Genomic DNA, 9,971 nt, shown 5'->3' with positions numbered 1-9,971 from the left:
AGAAAGAGGAAGGAAGGGAAAAAGGAAGGAAGGAAGGAAGGAAGGAAGGAAGGAAGGAAGGAAGGAAGGAGGGAGGGAAGGAAGGAGGGAAGGAAGGAGGGAAAGAGGAGGGAGAGAGGGAAGGGAAGGAAGGAAGAGAAAGGAGGGAAGGGAAAGGAAGGAAAGAGAAGAGAGAGATAGAAAGAAAAAAGAGGGAGAGAGGGACCGGAGTGATAGTACAATGGGTAGGGTGTTTGCCTTGCATGCGGCCAACCTGGGTTCAATGCCAGGCGTCCCATATGGTCCCCCAAGCACCGCCAGGAGTAATTAATTCCTGAGTGCATGAGCCAGGAGTAACCCCTGTACATTGCCACGTGTGACCTAAAAAGAAAAAAAAAAGGGAGAGAAAGAAATAAAAAGAATGAATGAAAGAGAGAAAGAAAGGCAGGAGGGAGCGGGGGAGGGAAGGAGGCAGAGAGAGAGCCGGCACGAAGAATTGCCGGGTGGTGGCCTGTGGGAGTGGGGGACTCCCTGTGTGTGCTGGGGTCTCTCTAGTCTCCACACCTGGACATAGCTCAGTGTCGAGTGGCGAAGGGGCAGGTGGCCTTCAGTCACGGGCTTGTTCTCTGGAGGCGGCTGTGGCACCGGCCAAGGAATTCTGCAAGCCGGCGTGGGGGGTCACGCCGAGCGTCAGCGCAGCCAGGCTGCACTGCTGAGGGACAGGGTCAGCGAGGCCAGGGGGTCCGGCCAAGTTCCTGAGTGCAGCCCTCGGGGGACTGTGCAAGCTTGGCCTTCGCTCGCAGGCACACACTGGGATTCTCATACCTCCCCCACCCCCAACCTCTGTCTTTGGGGTCAGATACGCTCCAGGGCTACCCCTGGCCCAGTACGTAGGGGCCACTCCTGGTGGTGCCGGGGGACCATGTGTGCTGGGATCCGAGTCGGGGCTCCTACACGTGAAGCCTATTCCCCATCCCTGCCACCTCTCTCCCACCCTGCCCACTCTGCCCTATTCAAGCTGCCTTTGAATATTGCTGCAAAAACACTAACTAGACACAAGTGTTTTGTTGTTGTTGTTGTTGTTGGTTTTTTTTTGTTTTGTTTTTTTTTTTTTGCTTTTTGGGTCATACCCGGCGATGCTCAGGGGTTACTCCTGGCTCATGCACTCAGGAATTACTCCTGGCGGTGCTTAGGGGACCATATGGGATGCTGAGAATCACACCTGGGTTGGCCGCGTGTAAGGCAAACACTCTACCTGCCGTGCTATCGCTCCAGACCCTAGACACAAGTTTTTAGCTGGACATGTTTTATTTCTCTTGGTTCTCTATCAAGGAGTGGGGATCCTGTATGGTGAACTTTTTTTTAGGGGGATGTACCTGACGGTCCTCAGGGCTTGTCCTGGACCTGTGCTCAGCAATCACTCCTGGCAGGACTCAGGGGACCCTCTGTAGTGCCAGGAATGGAACCAAGACTGGCTGCATGCCAGACACAGGTCTCACCCCAGCGCTATTTCTCCAGCTCATGATCTGAGTTAATTTTGTGTGTGTGTGGGAGAGAGTGTTGAGCCACACTAGACAGTGCTCGGGGATCACTCCTGGTGGAGCTTGGGAAACAACATGCGGAACTGGGGAACGAACCAGAGCCAATCACATGCAAAGCAGGAGCCGTCAACCCTCGCTGCTGCTCTGCTGAGACCTGCGCATTCTCCAGGCCCATGGAAACATCCCTTCGCCAGTTTGATGATGTCCAGTTTTCGCCTATTCTGTAGCTTGTCTTTTTTAAAAAATTTTTATTAGTGAAACACCATGAGGTACAGTTTTAGACTTACAAATTTTTGTGCTTGGGTTTCAGTTACACAGTGATCGAGAACCCATCCCTCCACCAGTGCCCATTCTCCACCACCAATGATCCCAGTATCTCTCTCCTCCATCCCCCATCCCACTCACCCTTTGTGGCAGGGCATTCCCTTTTGTTCTCTCTCTCCTTTTGGGTGCTGAGGTTTGCAAAAGAGGCACTGAGTGGCAATCATGCTCGGTCTATAGTCTACTTTCAGCATGCATCTCCCATCCTGGGAGGATTCTCCCAAGACCCTTTATTTGGTGCTCCCTTCTCTATTCAAGCTGCCTGTTCCCCTAGCATGTGCAGCTGGCCTCCAAGTCATGGAGTAAGCCTCCTGGTACTTATCTCGGCTATTCTTGGGTGTTAGTCTCCTATTTTGTTACTTTATGTTCCCCAGATGAATGCAATCTTTCTATGTCTGTCCCTTTCTTTCTGACTCATTTCGATTAGCATGATACTTTCCATGTAGTACCACTTGTATGTAAATTTCATGACTTCATCTTTTCTAACAGCTGCATAGTACTCCATTGTGTAGATGTACCAAAGTTTCTTTAACCAGTCATCTGTTCTCTGGCACTCAGGTTTTTTCCAGATTCTTAGCTTGTCTTTTTTTTTTTTTTTTTTTCTTTTTGGGTCACACCTGGCAATGCACAGGGGTTACTCCTGGCTCATGCACTCAGGATTTACCCCTGGCGGTGCTCAGAGGACCATGTGGGATTGCTGGGAATCAAACCCGGGTTGGCCGCGTGCAAGGCAAACGCCCTACCCGCTGTGCTATTGCTCCAGCCCCGCTTGTCTTTTTTTCACTTTCTTGGTGGTCCTCTTTGAAGTACAAATGTTTTCATTTGCTTGTCTAATTTATCTGTTTTTGTTTTGTTTGTGTTTTGGCATCCCGGTTAAAGAAACCTTTTTAGGGGACTGAGGGGGGCACACTCAGTTCTGCTCCAGGATCACATTTGACTTTCACTCTGTGCTCAGTGATCATTCCTGGCAGGTCTCTGGGCTCTACATGAGGTACCAGAGACTGGACCAGGGTCGCCTGCGTGTCAGGCAAACAACTTCACTCCTGTTCTGTACGGTCGCACTGGCTCTCCCAAGTTTTATTCTTTGCCTGTACGTATCCAGTTCCCCCAGCACACAGGCACAGCTATTTAAGAGTCTGACCTTACAGCTCAGATAGAGAAGGGAGCGCCAAATAAAGGGTGTTGGGAGGATCCTCCCAGGATGGGAGAAGCATGCTGAAAGTAGACTATAGACCAAACATGATTGCACTCAATGTCTCTTTTGCAAACCACAGCATCCAAAAGGAGAGAGAGAACAAAAGGGAATGCCCTTCCACAGAGGCAGGGTGGGATGTGGGGATGGGGGGTGGGTGGGAGGGATACTGGGACTAGTAGTGGTGGAGAATGGGCACTGGTGGAGGGATGGGTATTCGATCACTGTATAACTGAAACCCAAGCACAAAAATTTGTAAGTCTAAAATGTGTAAGCCTCATGGTGTTTCACTAATAAAAATTAAAAAAAAAAAAGAATCTGACCTTAGGTGGGCTGGAGACACAGGACAGTGGGGAGAGTGTCTGCTTTGCACACAGCTGACCTGGGTTCGATCCCCAGCATCCATATGGTCCCCTTGAACACTGTCAGGAGTGATCCCTAGTGCAGAGCTAGGATTGAGCCCTGAGCACTTCAAGTGTGGCCCCAACCACTCCCCCCACCCTCCACACACACACACACAAAGAATCTGTGCAGTAGCTGCACAGAAACAGATAAATCCCAGTCCTTTCATTTTCTTTGTTACACTCCCATCTTTGGTCTGGATGAGGCTGTCTTTTCTTTTGTTTTTGGGCCACACCCAGCAATGTTCAGGGGTTCCTCTTGACTCTGCACTCAGGATTCATTCCTGGCAGTACTCAGGGGACCAGGGATTAAATGCCGGGTTGGCCACGGGCAAAGCAAACGCTCTACCCGCCGTGCCGTGGCTCTGGTCCCATGATGTGGCTGGCTTTTATTTTGTGTATTTGCGAGCGTACACATTGCTATTTGTTTGGGGGGCACACCTGGTAATTCTAAGGGCTTACTCTTGGTTCTGTGCTCTGGGATCATCCCTGGTGGGGTTTAGGGGACCCTATGGGGTGCCTGGAATCCAACCCAGCTCAGCTGTGTACAAAGCAAGTATCCAATCTGTTGTGCTATCTCTTGGGCGAATCTGTCCCCCAAGCCCAGAACTGGAAGCTTCCAATACCTTATATCTGGCGCTCTCACCTAGACTGAAGCCTGGCACAGTCACACCCCACCCCAGCACACACCCCCTTCCAGAGTGTGAAGCTTATCAGTCACTTGTTTTTTGTTTGTATGTTGGTTTTGGGGGCCACACAGACTTTGGGGCAGCTTCTGGCACATTGCTGAGGGTCGCTGTCACTGCTGGGGATCAAACACATTCCAGGCATGTACTCCAAAAATCCTTGAATTATCTCCCCGAATCACTTGCTTCTTTATTTACTCTTGGGGTTCTTGGGCCATACCTGGTGATGCTCAGCGCTTATTCCTGCTCTGTGCTCAGGGATCACTCCTGGCAGGGCTCAGGGCACCCTGTGTGGTACCACGGATTATGGTACCAAGTAAGCTACCTGCATGCAAGGTAAATGCTCTAACCCTGTACCATCACTCCAGGCCCTCACTTGCTTTTTTAAAAAATAGCTTTATTTAGGGGACTGGAGTGATAGTACAGGGGTAGGATGCTTGCCTTGCATGCGTCTTACCTGAGTTCCATCCCCGGCATCCATGTGGTCCCCTGGCACCCCGAGGAGTAATCCCTGAGAGCAGAGTTGGGAGTAGCCCCTGAGCATCACTGGGTGTGACACCCCAAAATGCTTTATTGAGATAAGTCACATATATTTCAAGTCACACATATGTCAAGCTTACAGTTTGACATGTTTTAGCGTAAGTACTAACCTGTCACTGTCACTGTCCTCCCATTGTTCATCGATTTGCTCGAGCAGGCCCAGAAATATTGTGAGACATGTTACTGTGTCTGGCATATTGAATACATCACGGGTAGCTTGTCAGGCTTTGCTGTGCAGGCGAGACACTCTCGATAGCTTGCTGGGCTCTCTGAGAGGGGTGGAGGAATCGAACTCGGGTCAGCCATGTTGGCCGCTTGCAAGGCAAATGCCCTACCCGCTGTGCTATCGCTATGAAACCATAATCAAGGTTTTAGAAACTAACATCAAGACTGTGTGTTCACCATTGCCCACCCCCATTCCCATTAGGTCCTCTATAATTCCTCCCTCCACACCCCACCCAACTCCATCTCCCAAAAACCTCTAATCTAATTTCTTTCTTTCTTTCTTTCTTTCTTTCTTTCTTTCTTTCTTTCTCTCTCTCTTTCTTTCTTTTTTAGTGAAGAAAAATAGTTTTTTTTAATTGATTCACCATGAAGTACAGTAACAAAACTTTGATGTTTGAGTTTCGATCATAGTCATCAAACACCCATTCCTTCACCAGTGCCCGTTTTCCACCACCAAAATCCCCGGTATCCCCCCCTTCCACACCTCCCCCCGCCTGTGTGGCAAACAATTTGCACAACACTCTCTTTCTCAACTTTAGTTATCTTCAATATTTTGAGACCATTCCTACCACCACTCAAACCTGCTAAAAGCAATGCTAGACAATGTGTTTTGAATTGCTCGTTATGGATATAATATAATGTCGCATAGTCGTGAGAGCTGCCATGCGCTCTAAGAATTCTAAACTTTTTTTTTTTTTGCTTTTTGGGTTACACCTGGCAATGCACAGGGGTTACTCCTGGCTCTGCACTCAGGAGATACTCCTGGCGGTGCTCAGGGGACCATATGGGATGCTGGGAATTGAACCCGGGTCGGCTGTGTGCAAGGCAAACGCCCAACCCGCTGTGCTATCGCTTCAGCCCAGGAATTCTAAACTTTTAATAATTAGGATCTGAAGAAATTGCTGCAGCAAGTTGCTCGGGTCCGAGATTCATTTGTGTGTCTCTGGATCGTGGCCGTGTGGGAGTTTAAGTAGATGGTGGCCAGATGTGGCGTCATCTCAGAGTCCCATTGGGGCAGGGAAGGAGAAGGGCTCGCTCCTCCCCTGTCCCGTGAGGCTTGGGATTTGCCGCCACCGCCACTCATACCTGGAGTTTCTCTCTGACTTCTAAAAAATGTCGGCTGCCGGAGTTCCTAGAGGGCAGGTGGAGGGACAACACCTGTCCCCGTCTGGAGCAGCCCAGCGGAAATGGCCTATTGCGAAGTCCAGGGCCATCTCTGCACCATGTTGCTTGGGTCTGAGATTCGTTTGTATGTCCAGAAAAATAGTTTTTTTTTCTTTTTGGGTCACACCCGGCGATGCACAGGGGTTACTCCTGGCTCTGCACTCGGGAATCACTCCTGGCAGTGCTCAGGGACCCATATGGGATGCTGGGAATCGAACCCTGGTCGGCCGTGTGCAAGGCAGACGTCCTACCCGCTGTGCTATTGCTCCAGCCCCCAGAAAAATAGTTTTTATTGAATGAAATGTACTTAGAAAGACGTGGGGGAGAGGCTGGAGCAACAGTACAGCAGGGAAGAGTGTTTACCTTGCATGCGCTCAACCAGAGCTCAATCCCCGGCACCCCACACGATCCCCAGAGCCCCACCAGGAGTAATTCCTGAGTACAGAGCCAGGAGTAACCCCTGAGTACAGCAGGTGTGGCCCAAACCAACCAAGGAACAAACAAAAAGTGTAGAAAGACGTGAGGGAAGAGAAAGAGAAGACTACATGTTCAAGAGTCAACAGGGGCCTCTGCAGCGTGGAGAATGTCAGAAAGCCAAGACTTGTGTTCAAGGGAGAACGTGGGCCAGGAGAGCAAGTCTGATCTGCTGTCATAATAGTTTAATGAGATTTTTCTAGAAGCTTCCAGTGAGGTGTGGGCTGGGCCATGCCCAGCAGTGCTCAGGAGCTATTCCTATTTCTGCACTCAGGAGTGACCCTTGGGAACCCATACATGGTGCCTGAGATTGAACCCAGCAAGGCAAGTGCCTTATCCCAGTCCTTAATCTCTCCAGCTCAGGGGCTGGAGCGATAGCACAGCGGGTAGGGCGTTTGCCTTGCACGCAGCCAACATGGCCAACACAGGTTCGATTCCCAGCATCCCATATGGTCCCCCGAGCACCGCCAGGAGTGATTCCTGAGTGCATGAGCCAGGAGTAACCCCTGAGCATCGCCGGATGTGACCCAAAAAACAAACAAACAAATCTCTCCAGCTCAGATTTTCTAAAAGCAGACATAAATGGACAATTTTGGGGGGCAGTGAAGGGAAGCGTTTCTTTCACTCAGAAAATGACGAGGGGGCTGGAGCGAAAACGATAGCACAGCGGGTAGGGCATTTGCCTTGCACATAGTCCGATTTGATTGGTTTGATTTCCAGTATTCCATATGGTTCCCTAAGCGCCGAATAATTTCTGAGTGCAGAGCCAAGAGTAACCCCTGCGCATCGCCGGGTGTGACCCAAAAAGAAAAAAAAAAAAAAAGAATAGTGACTGGTAATGACTGGGGGGCCGGGTTGATAGGACAGTGGGGAGGGTGTTTGTCTTGTACGCAGTTGACGTAGGTTCGATCCCAGGCATCCCACAGCCCCCCCCCCCCCCCCCGCCCCAGCCCCACCAGGAGTGATCCCTGAGCACAGAGCCAGGAGTAATCCCTGAGCACTGCCGGGTGTGGCCCCAAAACAAAAGACAAATAGAAGAATGTCTGTGCTGTCCTCGGCACCTGCATATTACCGGGGACTGAAGCCAGGCCCTGCGACCAGCTTCCCTCCGCACACAGAGCCTTGCGTCTGATTGCACCTAGGTTAGAGCTTTGCAAATGAAGCTGAGTGAGTGTTTGTGGTCTTTGTCTGGGTGGCTCCTTCCGTTTCCTCCGATGAAACACCAGGACAGAAATGGTGACGAGAGACAGTCATGGAAAACTGTTCCACCCATTAGGGAAAAAAAAAAGGCTCGCCAAATTTTTTTTTAAATTTTAATTGTTTTTGTTTTGGGGCTACACCCGGTGATGCTCAAGTCTGATTTCCTGGCATGATGCTCAGGAATTACTCCTGGTGGTGCTCAGGTGACCATATGGGGAGCCGGGGGTCGAACCCAGGTCAGCTACGTGCAAGGCTACCTGCTACCTTTGCCCCTCCAAACTAACTATCCTCCCAGCAGCGTCTGAGTTCCTTGCCAACACATTTCTGCAGGCAGCCTTTTTTCCTTTTTAATTTGTTTAAAACAAAAACATAAACTGGGGACCTTGGTGGTGGGAAATGTACCCTGGTGAAGGAACATCGCATGACCCAATCACGAACAACTTTGTAACTGTCGTTTTAATGATTTAATAAAAAAAGGGATCACTGTCACTATCACTGTCCTCCCATTGTTTATCGATTTGCTTGAGCGGGTCCAGTAACGTCTCCATTGCAAGACTTGTTGTTACTGTGTTTGGCATATCAAATACGTCACGGGTAGCTTGCCAGGCTTTTGCCATGCAGGCGAGATACTCTCTGTAGCTTGCTGGGCTCTCTGAGAGGGGCGGAGGAATTGAACCCAGGTAGGTCGAGTTGGCCGTGTACAAGGCAAATGCCCTACCGCTGTGCTGTCGCTCCAGCCCCTTTTTGTGACTCAATAAAAAAAATATTTTTTATTAATTTTGTGACTCAATAAAAATAAATTTTGTGACTCAATAAAAAAAATTAAAAAATCAAAATTGAAAAGTTGGTTCTGGGGGCTGGAGCAACAGCACAGTGGGTAGGACGTTTGCCTTGCATGTGGCTGACCCAGTTCGATTCCCAGCATCCCATGAGCATTGCCAGGAGTGATTCCTGAGTGCAGAGCCAGGAGTCAGCCCTGAGCATTGCTGGGTGTGACCCAAAAAGCAAAAAAAAAAAAAGTTGGGTCTGGAGAGATAGTACAGTGGTAAGTATCTACCTTGCACCCAGCGGACCTGATCTGATCCCTGTCACTGTATCTCCTTGAGCCCGGTCAGGAATGACCCTGGTGCAGTCGGGTGTGGTTCAAACCCAAGAAAAAAGAAAAAGAAACCTCGTATTACTGGAGCCAGGGGCTGGTTTGATGGAGTGATGTAAGTGTCTTCCTGGCAGGAGGGCGGGACCTTAAGTTCCATCCCTGGTGCTGAGTGCTGAGTTCGAGCCGAGCACATCTGCTGTGTGCCATCCCAGCGGCACAAACGGTTCCCACCACACTGTAGCTGGGTATGTGCCAGGGTCACCACGGAAAGGATGTGTCCCATCCAACACTGGAGCCAAGCTCTGCGGGACATCACACCAGAAAGCCACAGAGGGAAGGCAAGGAGGGAAGGAAACGGGTATCGATTAGTTAGTGAACTGGATGGGCAAGTGAAATGACAGCACGTTGGTGAATCAGACCCAGCAGAGCAGGGTACTGCACCCCCATCCAAGGCAACTAACGGCTGTATCTGGTTCTTCATGGTTTTGTTTGTAGGTTATTATTTGCTTGTTGTTTTTAATTCACCTACATGTAACTGCATACACCAAAGGTCAGGAACCCCGTGGGGTGTTTCATCTTTTTTTTAAAAAAACTTTTTTATTGAGTCACTGTGAGACAGACCATTACAAAGCTGTTCATGATTGGATTTCAGTATTCCAACACCCATCCCTCCACCAGTGTACATTTCCCAGGGCCCTCTGCCATCACCCCTGCCCCCACCCCTCCCTGCCTCTATGGCAGGCGCTTTTCCTCTCTCTCTCTCTCTCTCTCTCTCTCTCTCTCCCCTTTTGGGCATTGTGGTTTGCAATATTGATACTGAAAAGTTATCAAGAATACCCCTTACCCACTTTTAACCCTCAGATCTTGTCCAGTGTGATCATTCCCAGCTATTATTATCTTAGTGGTTGGTGAGTTTCATCTTTAAGTCTGTATCGAGCGGACTCTTTTCATTTTCTTTCTTTTTTAATTTCTTTTTCTTTTTTGCTTTTTTGGGTCACACCTGGCGATGCACAGGGGTTACTCCTGGCTCTGCACTCAGGAATCACTCCTGGCGGTGCTCAGGGGACCATAGGGATGCTGGGAATCGAACCTGGGTCGGCTGCGTGCAAGGCAAACGCCCTACCCGCTGTGCTATCTCTCCAGCCCCTCTTT

Source organism: Sorex fumeus, unplaced genomic scaffold (assembly GCF_029834395.1).
Source record: "Sorex fumeus unplaced genomic scaffold, SorFum_2.1 ptg000199l, whole genome shotgun sequence".
Lineage (NCBI taxonomy): Eukaryota > Metazoa > Chordata > Mammalia > Eulipotyphla > Soricidae > Sorex > Sorex fumeus.
Note: the sequence above shows the minus strand (reverse complement) of the source record.